The sequence below is a fragment of the Jaculus jaculus genome, chromosome 2 (assembly GCF_020740685.1).
Source record: "Jaculus jaculus isolate mJacJac1 chromosome 2, mJacJac1.mat.Y.cur, whole genome shotgun sequence".
Classification (NCBI taxonomy): Eukaryota; Metazoa; Chordata; class Mammalia; order Rodentia; family Dipodidae; genus Jaculus; species Jaculus jaculus.
This window is the reverse complement of record NC_059103.1, coordinates 123,910,145-123,922,407: the sequence shown is the minus strand read 5'-3', so window position 1 is coordinate 123,922,407 and position 12,263 is coordinate 123,910,145. Positions and strand designations below refer to the sequence as shown.

Here is a 12,263-nt window from a genome sequence, read left to right as displayed (position 1 = left end):
CATCTCCCTTTACATAAAGCAACTTCTATGTTTGTGACTGCAAGTAGTACTAATCTGTGAAAACAAACAGATGTTTAGACGGCAGTTTGACATGCTACCCTACTAGCATAAACATCATATTGGGTCCCACCCTAGAGCCTAGGGCCATAGCCACACATTTTGGGGCAGATTTACAATACCAGGCATGAAATTCCTCCTGAAAAATGAGTCTAATCAGAGAGCAACTGGTTACTCCCATAACATTCATTTCACTATTGCACCAGTGGACGCATCTTGCCTTGCAAGTCAGATGTGAAATACACGGGGTCCACATCTAGCTAAGGATTGTTAATGCCTTTTCTTCCCCAGTGGCTGGCATAGCATGCTCTGGCATGAAGAAAGGTAGTTGATAGGGAGTAAGCTTCCAGCTCAGTTCCATCTTGGTTTCTTCACACATGGTGTCTGCAGCAAGCAGGATGTACCACCTGGTTTTGGCAGGCAAACAAGAGCTATGGCAAGAGTCTATGTTGCTTTAAGGGACTCCGCAGCCTCTGTGACCAACAGCTCATTGGGAGGTACATTGTCCTTGCACTGGGGAGTTTTGATTAATACTATTAGGTTAGAAGCTTTATTCACACACATATGGGACGTTCATCTAAACACTTTTTTTAAAAAATGTGTACTTTAAGTTGGCTTCTCAAGTAGTACATTCCTGCATGGCTTACTCACATGTTGTTACTTTGGGTTCATCTTCCCACCATGCCCGTCCTTCTCTCATCCCAGATCCCCACCCCTGCTTAGCCCTTTCCCTCCCACATTGCCTCCATCCACTTTCATGCCCCATGTTTTCTACTGTCTCTTGCAGCAACCTCCCATTTCTTTTAGCTTCCTGACCTCTACGGACCCTCATTCTGCCTTGCACCCACTAATCTAGAAATTCAAAGGTGCAATCTGCAGATGAGAGAAAACATGTGGGATTTGTGTTTCCGAATCTGAGTTACCTCATTCAGTGTGATCCTTTCCAGTCCCATTCATTTTCCTAAAAATTTTACAATTTCATTTTTCTTTACAGCTGAATAAATCTCAATTGTGTATATATAAAACATATTCATAATTTATTCATCAGTTCATGGGCATCTAGGCTGGTTCCATATTCTAGTTATTGTGAACAGAGCAGAAATTAACTTGGGTGAGTATTTCTGAAGTAGAGCATAGAACCTTTAGAGTATATGTGCAGGAGTACCATAGCTGGGTCATGTGGTAGATCTATTTTTGCTTTTTGAGAGAATTCCACACTGCTTTCCATAATGGCTGCACAAGCTTACATTCCTTCCAGTAGTTAAGAAAAGTTTCCTTTTTTCCACATCCTCCCTAGCATTTGTTGTAATTTGTTTATTTAATGTTAGCCATTCTGGCCTGAGTGAGATGCAATGTTAGGATGGTTTTAATTCACATTTCCTCTATGGTTAAGGATTATGAGCACTTTTTAAGATATTCATTAGCCATTTATATTTTTCTGAAAATTCTGTTTAGTCCCATAGCTACTTTAAAAAAAACTTTATTTATTTATTTATTTATTTATTTATTTATTTATTTATTTATTCATGAGAAGGGGGGATGGGTATGCCAGGACCTCTAGCCACTGCAACAAACTCCATGTAACACCATGTCCATGTGGGTATTGGGAAATTGAACCTGGGTTCTTAGGCTTCACAGGCAAGCACCTTAACTGCTAAGCCATCTCTCCAGCCCTACTTACTTATTTGAGAGAGAGAGGCAGACACAGAGTGAGTGGCTATTGGCATTCCAGGGCTTCCTGCCACTGCAAGTGAACTCCAGATGCATATGCCACTTAGTGAGTACTGGAGAATTGAACTTGGGTCCTACAGCTTTGTAAGCAAGCACTTTAACCACTAACCATCTCTCCAGCCCCCAGAGGCAGTTTTTGATTGACTCATTCATTTTATTGGTGTTTAGTTTTTTGAGTTCTTTGTATATTCCAGATATTAATCCTCCATCAGATTTACAGCTGGCAAAAATTTTCTTCTACTCTGTAGACCATGTCTTTACTCAGATATCTATCTCCTGTTTCCCCTACTTTTTCCTATGGCAGTTTCATGACATGGGGTCTTACATAAAGGCGTTTTATCCATTTGGAGCTGGACTTTCTTTTTTAATATTTAATATTTATTTATTTATTTGAACGAGAGAGAAAAAGACAAAGAGGGAGAGAGCAAGAGAAAGAATGGGTGTGCCAGGATTTTCAGCCACTACAAACGAACTCCAGACACATGCACCACATTCAGCATCTGGCTTATCTGAGTTCTGAAGACTCGAATCAGGGTCCTTTAGCTTTGCAGGCAGGCACCTTAACCACTAAGCCATCTCTCTAGCCCTGGAGTTGGACTTTCTATGTTGGTTTTCTTCTATGTGAGGATATCCAATTTTCAAAGCACGATTTGTTGAGTATGTTATTTCTTCTTCAATGTATGTTTTTGGCATCTTTGTCAAAAATCAGGTAACTGTAGTTTTACAAACTATATGGGTCCTCTATTCTATGCCATTGATCAGCATGCCTATTTTTATGTGAATCCATGCTGTTTTTATTACTATGGCTCTGTAGTATAACTTGAAATCCAGCATGGTAATATCCCTGGAAGCAATCTTTCTGCTCTGCATTGCTTTGGTATGCAGCACTTTTGTGCTTCCATATGACTTTTAGGATTACCTTTTTTCTTTTTTATTTCTGGGAAGAATGATTGGATTTTGATTGAGATTGCATCAAATTTATAGATTACTTTTGGTGAGACAATATTAATTCTTCTAATCCATGAGATGGTGGTCTTTCCATCTTCTCGTGTTTTCTTCAGTGTTTTAAAGTTTCCACTATAGACGTCTTTTGCTTCCTTGGTTAGATTTATTCCAATGTGTTTTTGAGGCTCTTGTGAATGGGCTTGTTTCCCTGATATCCTTTTCATATTTGTATATAAGAAGGTTACTGAGTTCTGTGTGTTAATTTTTTTTGTTTGTTTGTTTTTCGAGGTAGGGTCTCACTCTGGTCTAGGCTGACATGGAATTAACTATATAGTCTCAGGGTGGCCTCGAACTCACAATGATCCTCCTACCTCTACCTCCTGAGTGCTGGGATTAAAGGCGTATGCCACCATACCCGGCTATAATTTTTTCTTTTTTCTTTTTCTTTTTCTTTCTTTCTTTCTTTTTTTTTTTTTTTTTTTTTGAGGCAGGGACTTACTCTAGCCCTGGATGTCCTGGTACTCATTCTACAGAATTCTACAGTCCCAGATTGGCCCTAAACTCACAGCAACCCTCCTATGTCAGCCTGAGTGCTGGGATTAAAAGTGTGCACCACCACACCTGGCTGTATATCAATTTTTTACCCTGCTAGTTTATTAAAAGTATTTATTAGCTCTAGAAATGTGGAGTTCTTTTACGTTGTCTTTAGGGTTCCATATGTATAATATCATATAATCTGCAAATAAGGATCCTTTGACTTCATATTTTCCTATTTCTATCAATTTTATTTCTTTTGTTTTATTGCCTTGCTAAAGCTTCAAGATCAATTTATTTTATTTTTTTATTTTTATTTATTTATTTGACAGCAACAGAGAGAGAGAGAGAGAGAGAGAGAATGCATGCACCAGGGCCTCCAGCCACTGCAAACAAACTGCAGATGTGTGCGCCCCCTTGTGCATCTGGCTAACGAGGGTCCTGGAGAATCAAGCCTCGAACCAAGGTCCTTAGGCTTCACAGGCAAGTGCTTAACCACTAAGCCATCTCTCCAGCCTATCAAGATCAATCTATCTATCTATCTATCTATCTATCTATATTGGTTTTTTGAGGTAGGATCTCACTCTAGTCCAGGCTGAACTGGAATGCACTAAGGAGTCTCAGGGTGGCCTCAAACTCAGTGCAATCCTCCTACCTCTGTCTCCCAAGTGCTGGGATTAAAGGCATGTGCCACCATGCCTGGCAAGATCAATATTTAATAGCAGCAGAGAGAGTTGACTTGTCTTGTTTCAGATCTTAGTGGGAATGCTTCCATTTTTTCTCCATTTGGCTATAGTTTTATTATATATAATCATTATTATGTTGAGATTTGTTTCATCAATTCTCAATTTCTTCAATGTGTTGTTTATCATGAAGTGTTATTGGATTTGTTTTTAGAGGCCTTTTCTCCATCTATTGAGAAGGTCATGTGATTTCTGTCATTGAATCTACTTATATGATGTGTTACATTTATTGATTTATGTATGTACAATCAACCTGCTTCTCTAGAATAAAGCCTACTTGATCAAGGTGAATGATCTTTTTGGTATGTTCTTGAATTCAGTTTGCAAGTATTTTATTGAGAATTTTTGTGTCTACGTTCATCAGGGTGATTGGTCTGCAATTTTCTTTATCTGCTTATGTTTTTATCTGTTTAGATATTGTAGCAGACAGCTTCAGGTTCACTGAGATGAACTTCCAGACCAGGCACAGTTATGGAGGAAGGGATTTATTGAAGTTTACAGATCCAGAAGTTCCATAATGGCAGAAGAAGCTAGCCTGCTTTTATAGGACCGGGCAGAGAGAGAGAAACACAAGCCAAAAAGCCGAAAGTCAAAAGCCAAAAAAGCCACACAGCACAGCACACTTCAGGAACTCCGGCTAGGTACACTTTGCCTATCTTTAGATTGGAATCTCAAACCCACAATCACACCTTAGGTCCGGACCCTAAGATCTACCCAGTGACACTGCCTCTAGCCAGGTGGCTGCAGATGCAAATTACAAACTAATAAAGCATTGAATATATTGGGGGCCAGGTATTCAAACTACCGCATTTATTTGTTTATTTATTCATTCATTTATGAGAGAGAATGGGAATGCCAGGACCTCCAGCCACTACAAACAAATTCCAGACACTTGTGTCTCCACGTGCATTTGGCTTACCTGGATACAGGCAAGTACCTTAACTGCTAAGCCATCTCTCAAGTCTGAAATATTTTATTATTATTATTATTATTATTGCTTCACTCTTGTTATTTGCCATAGATCTGTTTAAATTATTGATATTATCTTGGGTTTGATTTTGGTAGGTTTCATGCAACAAGAAATTCACTGACTTATTTTAGATTATCCAAATTGTGGAATAATGCTTTATTTTCCATTTTTGACAATTTTATACATGTATACAATACATTTTGGCTCTCCAACTTACCCTCTATCTTCCCCAAAGCTTAAGTTTTTAAAATATGACCCTATGATTTTTGAAATTTTGTAGTATGTATTGGAATGTCTCCATTTACATATTCTCCTAAGGGGTTGGCTGGCTAAATGGATATATTATGCCCCACAAACTGCCCTCTAACTACATATGTTTATGCCCATATATTAATGCTACTCTCATTTTTGGTTAGAGAAGTTTCTCTTTTCAGATGGTGGTGACCATTTGGCTTACTAAAAATTTACAAAGACCAGAGAAGTAGTGGTCAGCATTGAGATATCTCTACCACACCCTCCTAGGCTCAGGATCCTTTGAAGAAGAGGAGGCTGAAAGAATGTAAGACCTAAGGACTGGAGATATGGCTTTGTGGTTAATGCACTTGTCTGAAAAGCCAAAGGACACAGGTTTGATTCCCCAAGACCCATGTAAGCCAGATGCACAAGATGGCACATGTGTCTGGAGTTTTCAGTGGCTGAAGGCCACACCCATTCTTTCCTCTCTCTCTCTCTCTCTCTCTCTCTCTCTCTCTCTTTCCTTTTCTGTCTCTCACAAACATGTTATTTTTTGTAAGTATGTTTTACCATAGCTCTGAAGATCTGCTTGCAAGGCAACCTTCTCCTTACTTTAGAGACAAAATAAGAAGAGTTTGTAATTAACATCTTCATGATGCATTGGTCTGGCAAAAGCAATTGACTTGCCTATTTGCCAGTAACTAAACCTTGTTATCTTACTGATGCTGAGAAATTGTTTAGCAAACCTCTCCCCTTAGTTTTGTAGGTTGTATGCAAAGTTTCATTTAGCTTCACAAATTTTAAACAAATTGGCTGTTATTCAGTTGCACAATGCTAGGATGAACATCCAACCAAACACAGTTTTATGGAAGGAAGGGATTTATTTCAAGCTTACAGATCCAGGGTAAGTTCCATCAATGGAAGAAAAAGCTGGCTCCCATTCATAAATTCAAGCAGAGAGAGAAAACATCATTAGCCAGCAAATACCAAACAGCAGCAAGCATGAACCAACAGCAAGCAGGAATCCCCCCCGCCCCCGCCCGCCCAGAGCTCAGACCTCACTGCATACATTTGAGCTGGAATTCAGATCCACCCCAGTGACACACCCCCCTGTAACAGGACTCTGCCTGTTAGGGGCTAAAGCTACAAACTCAATTTTAATACACCCAAGTCTATATGAAGGACATACATTCAAACAACCATAGCTATGTCTCAAGAATCATGTTCCATGTTCAAGTGTTCTCTTTCTGTTCTGGTAATGTTCTACAGTGAGATTTTATAAATCAGCTTTTTGCTCTAAGGACAAGGCTGTTCTGAATGATATATAGAATATATGCTAAAATATTAGGTATAGAGGATAAGGGTGCAGATGAAACAGGGGAGGAGATGACAAAAGAAAAGTGGTCATTATAGTTTATGAATCATAAAGTGAAAGTTATAAAACTATCAGATTTGTTGATCAGAGGATGTCTCTTAAGCAAGTCAGTTTTCTAAATGTTTTTGAAATATCAAAACCCATTCAGGATTCTGATGTGCTTTGATAAGGAATTATGAACAAGATATATGAAAATAAACATGAAATATGTATATGATGATGAAGACATAAATTATAATTAGTATAGTTTTTCAGATATAATCATTGAAATGAGGTTTCATACAAAGCATTTGGTTATCCATCAGAATGGATGGTAACATCCTACTGCTGAAGACACCACAGGCTGTCATTGCAGGGCACTGATAACTCAAGCTGGAACTGAGATAGAAGCCATCTCCCTGCTGGCTAGCTGTCATAATGCTATAAAGTGCTATGCAAATTGCTGGGGGATAAAAGTCACCAACAGCGTTAAACCAGACAGGCAGTGTGTTCCCACCAGTGCAATAGTGGCACATGAGTTATAGAGTAATCAACTGCTCTCCAATTAGATATGAGGCCTGCTCAGTAGGAAAGAACTCATGCCTGGTACTGAAAACAGAGTCAAAAGTCTATGGCTTAGAAGCCGGGCATGGTGGCGCACACCTTTAATCCCAGCACTCGGGAGGCAGAGATAGAAGCATCACCATGAGTTTGAGGCCACCCTGAGACTACATAGTGAATTCCAGGTCAGCCTGGGCTAGAGTGAGACCCTACCTTGAAAAATAAAAATAAAAACTGTGGCTTGGAAGGTCATAGATCCTATAGGTAATCTTCCATTGTTCTTTGGCTTAATGGAGATCTTATGCTAATAAAAGAAGAAGCCCTCTAAGTGTATATGTTTAAACCCTTTGATTAATAAATTATTCTTTACCATATTAAAAATGAGGCTTCATAAACATTGGAGAGAAATAAAATGAGATACTATAATTCTAGAATGTTAAAATTCTGTAAAATAATTTTTATGAAGCTCATCCAAAATTCTGACCTTAAAAATGAAAGATTATTTTTATATTCCAAAATATATTCTGAATAGGTAAGTACTAGATTTTCATTTGGGAAAACTTTTATATGAACATAAATGTTTCTCTTCAGAATCATAAAATGATAATACTAGCAAGTCCTGTAAAGCCACAGCCCATTTCTGATGACTACTTTATTTTCACTATTTTTAGAGGCATACTGCTCCAAGTTACTGGGTGAATATATCCACTCTTCCATTTCCTCATGATGTTTGTTTTATATGGATATAAATGTTTCTTTTCAGAATCATAAAAGGCTAATACTAGCAAGTCTGGTAAAGCCAGACCCCATTTCTGATGACTACTTTATTTTTACAATTTTTTAGAGTCATGCTACTCCCAGTAACTGGGCGAATATATCCACTCATGCATTTCCCCTTTATGTTTGTTTTGGAAAGCTGGCAGGTTATTTTGAAAGAAAGGAAGAAAAAACAGACTGCAGAGGAAACAGCATTGCTTTGTATCTCATAGGGCAGCAGATTACTAAAATTACCAGACTTTGCGGAAAAGAACAATAAATTTATTGCTTTTGCACATTTTTTGAGTCTCAAAGGAGTTAGACTAAGGTGATATGCCCATATCATTGAAAGAAAATGAAAACTGGGTAATAAAAATAATCTTAAACTGAAGACTCTTCCCTCAAACACAAAACTAACAGGAATAGGGCAACATTTTTCCTTGAGCTTGGCATTCAGACAAAACTTTCCTCTAATACTTTCCAGACTAATTCAATTTTATAGCCAGTTATAGCACTGATAAATTGGAGAGATTGCATATTAGAGCAAAAGTATGAGAATTATAAATAAGGACCGGGAAGATGGTTCAACTATTACAGATGCTTATTTGCAAAGCCTGCTGGCCCAGGTTCAGTTCTCAAGCCACTCACATAAGCCAGATATAAAAAAGTAACACAAATGTCTAGAGGCTCTGGCACAGATGGTTGGACGGGGACACACACACACACACATTCAGATAAATAAAATACATTAAAAAATATATATGCAAGCAAATTTTAGGTTTTGGTTACTATTTTTGCTTAGTGTTAATTTGAAGCATGCATTTGGCTAATAGAAATGTACAGAATACTTACTGTGGGCCACAAATGCAAAAGCACAGAGTCTCTGTCCCAGGGTGCTCACAGCCCGCCCATGAGGCCTTTGGTGTGTCAAGAAAAGTTCTGGTAAGGGATTGGGAACTGATGAGTGTAGTAAATCATCAACCAGAATGAACTTCTAAAATTATTACTTTTTGTCTTTCTGGAAAGGAGAGAGATTTTACACTGACTGACCTCTGGAAAAGATAAAGTGCCCTTCTTCCGCGGAGAAAAATTTCTACTGTACATCATTTTACTTGTGTCTCTGCAGGAAGGAACAATCCCCGAGTCATCAAGACAGCAGTAATCCATGACCTCTCCCAAGATACCTTGAACTTTCTTTTGTTGATCGGACCTTCTAAAAGTGTTCTGGGAGTCAGACCTTTCTGGCTTACAACCATTTTAAACATCGCTTAATCTCATGATGTGACAATTCATTATCAGATGACCTGCCTCATATACAAACACAGCCACTATCAGACACAGACAGGCCATAATCTGGCGAAACCCGTAAGAAACAGAAATAAACACAATGTGGAGTGAATATTAATAAACTCTGGCATTCTGGCGCATGCTAACATTACAAACCCCCTCAAGGGAAAGTGCTATGAGATTCAGTTTCCTTATATGAATTGTTCCATTTATATAAACAGCAACAGAGAAAAAGGAAAGAGGTGAATCTTTGGAAATACTGTATCTCCTCCTCAATCTTGGAAATAGCAACTCCTCTCTAAGGACGAATCATTTCCGCAAAAAGTATTTTCTCAAGGGGTTGGGGGAACTTAGAAACCCCACCCTCTCAGCTCCTACTGATAGCTTACTGAAGGTAACTGGGAAGTGGGTTAGGATGGAGTTTCCCAAAAACCACTGGAAGCCCAGCTGCAGTCTCAAGATAAAGTTGTTTGTTTAGTGCTGCATTTGCCTTTTAAAATATATATATATATTTATTTGAGACAGAAAGAGAGAAAGAATGGGTATGCCAGGGCCTCTAGCCACTGCAAATAAACTCCAGACACATGTACCACCTTGTGCATCTGGCTTACATGGGACCTGGAGAATCAAACCTGGGTCCTTAGGCTTTGCAAGCAAACGCCTTAACTGCCAGGCCATCTCTCCAGTCAGCATTTGTCTTATTTTAAAATATTTTCTTGGGCTGGAGAGATGGCTTAGTGGTTAAGGTGTTTGCCTGAAAAGCCAAAGGACCCAGGTTCAATTCCCCAGGACCCACGTTAGCCAAATGCACAAGGGAGTACATGTGTCTGGAGTTTGTTTGCAGTGGCTGGATGCCATGGTACAACCATTCTCTCCCTATGTCTCTCCCTCTCTCTCTCTCTCTCTCTCTCTCTCTCTCTCTCTCTCTCTCTCTCTCTCTCTCCCTCTCTGTCAAATTTATAAATAAATAATAAAAATAATAATAAAAAAAGATTTTCTTATGTATTTGAGAGAAAGAGAGAGAGAGAGAGATTGAATATGGGCTAGTCATGCCTCTTGCCAGTACAAATGAACTGCAGACACATGCGCCCCTTTGTGCAGCTGACTTTACATAGGTACTGGGGAATAGGAACTGAGCTGCTGGGCTTTGCAAGAACATGCCTTTAGCTGCTGAGCCATCTAACCAGCCCCTAAGAGAAAGTTGTAATGGTTTAAGACAAAATGAAAAACAAAGACATGGGACCAATTTTTTTCACAAAGCTTATTTTCTTTTGATTAGGTATTTTTGAATGTTCATGGAACTTCAATAAGCAAATAAATAAATAAATAAATAAAACTCAATGAAAAGTCAGTCTCTCCTAGTCTACTTATCAAGCATCTGTTAATACTGGTTTCTCATGTACCTATTTATGCATACCTATGAACAAATAGTTTTATATATGTATATGTATATATATGTATGTATGTATATATATATTCTACATAATATTCTTCAGTATTGGTTTGGCTTGGTTTTGTGGTGCCAGGGGATGAGCCAATACCTACCTAATACTACATTAATATTCTACCATATCCCAGGCCCCATCCTCTTATTGCTTATTTGTTTGTTTGTAAGATTTTTGTAAATGTATGTTTGTAAGATTTTTGTAAATGTATGTTTGTGTGTATGGTCTGCATGTATGTGTATGTGTATGTATGTGTACATGTGTACTGCCTATAGAGCCCATAGGTCGATATGAGGAGTCTTCTTCAATTGCTCCACCTTATTTTTTGAAATAAGGTGTCCTACTGAACATGAAGCTCACTGAGCCCCAGAGTTCCTCCTGCCTCCAACTCCCTGGCACTGGGACTGAAGGTTTCAGCCACCATGCTTGGCTCTTAGGTAGGTGTTTGTGATCCAAACTTGGGTCCTCATGCTTGTGTGGCAAGCACTTTATTGACTGTCCCATCTTCTTGGTCTCTGCTTATTTGCTTTTAACTTACTTTTATCCTGGAGATAGTAAGCAGTTGATGGAGTTGCCTCATTCCGTAAAGCTAAATGTATTCATATGGTTTTGTATTTTCATGCCATTTCTTTGGTCCAATGGTGCTATTAATAAGAGGAGCTTTTGACCAAAATAAAAGTGTCCTTACTTAGAAAAATTAAAAGTTGATCACCCTGTTTCTGGTGAAACACAATAGAAAATAATAGGTGCAGCAGATGCCAGTAAATCCATTTTAAAAGAAAGCTAGCATAAAATTTTTAAAGGAAGGCTAATATGAATTTTGAAATAGTAGATAAAAACAAAATTCAAGAGGCTGAGTGAAAATAGCTAGAATGCATTTAACTTGTGTGGGTTTGGTAAAGTTAAAACATAAGGAAAAGCTGGGCATGGTGGCACACACCTTTAATCCCAGCACTCAGGAGGCAGAGGTAGCAGGATCACCATGAGTTCAAGGCCACCCTGCCACTACATAGTGAATTCCAAGTCAGTCTGGACTAGAGTGAGATTCTACCTTGGAAAATCAAAAACAAACTCAGAAAAAACAAACAATAAGGAAACATTTTATTCTTCTTAAAAAAAAAAACAACGTTAGTTTTCTTGCAGCATTTTTGGGGTGATAGATAATTTATATATCTGAGACTGCATTTATTTAATCATAAAAGCACATAAATTTGAAGCAATTTTTGTAAGATAATTATTTGATAAAATTTTGTTTCATTCTGATCCTCCTCCAGTCTAAAAAGCTAAAACTACAGTCTCAAGACGTCCTTCATGCCAGCAATCCCTCAATTTCATCTGATGATGCAATTTCTCCAGCAGCTCTAAAATTGTCACAGCCAACCATCACTGGGACTTTCCCTCTGTCTCTCTGCACCCAAGTTCCAGCATCCTCCACTGCTGTCTCCTGGGTCGATCAGAAGCTCAGGCCTGCCTTGGACACCATGCTCCCAGGCACCTGTGCTGGTGGACTCCACGCCATCAAGAGCTCCTTCTCCCAGGGTCACTGGCTCTTCTCTCTTCTGCAGCTCCATCATGTGATCAGTTTCCCAGTTCTGCCAGCACAACTTTAATTCACACATCCTCTGGCTCCCCATGAGTGGTCTGTC

The 12,263-nt window shown here is 38.7% G+C and overlaps 1 long non-coding RNA gene across 1 annotated transcript in view; it reads right to left on the bottom strand.

Annotated features, from left to right (window-relative positions):
• The window catches only part of LOC123458501, a 31,424-nt gene extending 22,581 nt beyond the window's left edge, over positions 1-8,843 (bottom strand). The window contains exon 1 of the long non-coding RNA XR_006635690.1: positions 8,738-8,843. This is a non-coding gene — a long non-coding RNA (uncharacterized LOC123458501). The remainder of the gene's footprint in view (positions 1-8,737) is intronic.
• Positions 8,844-12,263: the final 3,420 nt, after the last annotated feature.